Genomic DNA, 890 nt, shown 5'->3' with positions numbered 1-890 from the left:
TTTTATGCATTTTCTTGAGCTTAAAGTAACCAAGAATGGTTAAATGAACAACAAAGTAATGAATCATCCAAACAGTGTGATTTTGATGCAAATTCCATGAGTTTTTAGTTATATTACTTGAATGCTATGAATGGAAGAATTCTCATGAAATTTTGCAAGACTTTGATGTAATTGTGTGGATGATTTCAGGGAAGAAGAGGCTAGGCAAGGAAGCAACAAAATCAATAAAGGAAGTTTGAAGATCACATGTGCCATATAATGCTGAAAGTGGTGTTTAACCTCCAGTTTAACCTTAAACTGGAAGTTAAACGCCAGAATAAGAAATTCACCAAAGCTGAAAGTGGCGTTTAACCTTCAGTTTAAGGTTAAACTGAAGGTTAAACGCCAGAATCATGAAAGCTGAGAAAAGAGGAAACTGGCGTTTAACCTCCAGTTTAACCTTAAACTGAAGGTTAAACGCCAGAATGAGAATGGCACCAAGGGAGTGTTTCCACGTTTAACCTCCAGTTTGACCTCAAACTGGAGGTTAAACGTGTTCGGCGTTTTTGCTACTCCAGGGTTGCCTTCTCATTTCCACGTTTAAGCTCCAGTTTGACCTCAAACTAGAGCTTAAACGTGTTCGACCAAGAATTGCCTCCAGGGTTGCAATCTTCATTTCCACGTTTAAGCTTCAGTTTGACCTCAAACTGAAGCTTAAACGTGTTCGAGTAATTACCCTCCTGGGTTGCTTTCTTCCAATTCCACGTTTAAGTTTCAGTTTAACCTTAAACTGAAACTTAAACTTCAACTTAAATGCCACTCTTTGAAATGGTTTCTGGGCCAATTATATTGAGGTTTAAGTTAGCATTTGAACACAAATATTAACTTAAACCTATTATGGTATGAAACCC

This window comes from Arachis duranensis, unplaced genomic scaffold (assembly GCF_000817695.3).
Source record: "Arachis duranensis cultivar V14167 unplaced genomic scaffold, aradu.V14167.gnm2.J7QH unplaced_Scaffold_149620, whole genome shotgun sequence".
NCBI lineage: Eukaryota > Viridiplantae > Streptophyta > Magnoliopsida > Fabales > Fabaceae > Arachis > Arachis duranensis.
This window is presented reverse-complemented; position numbering follows the sequence as displayed.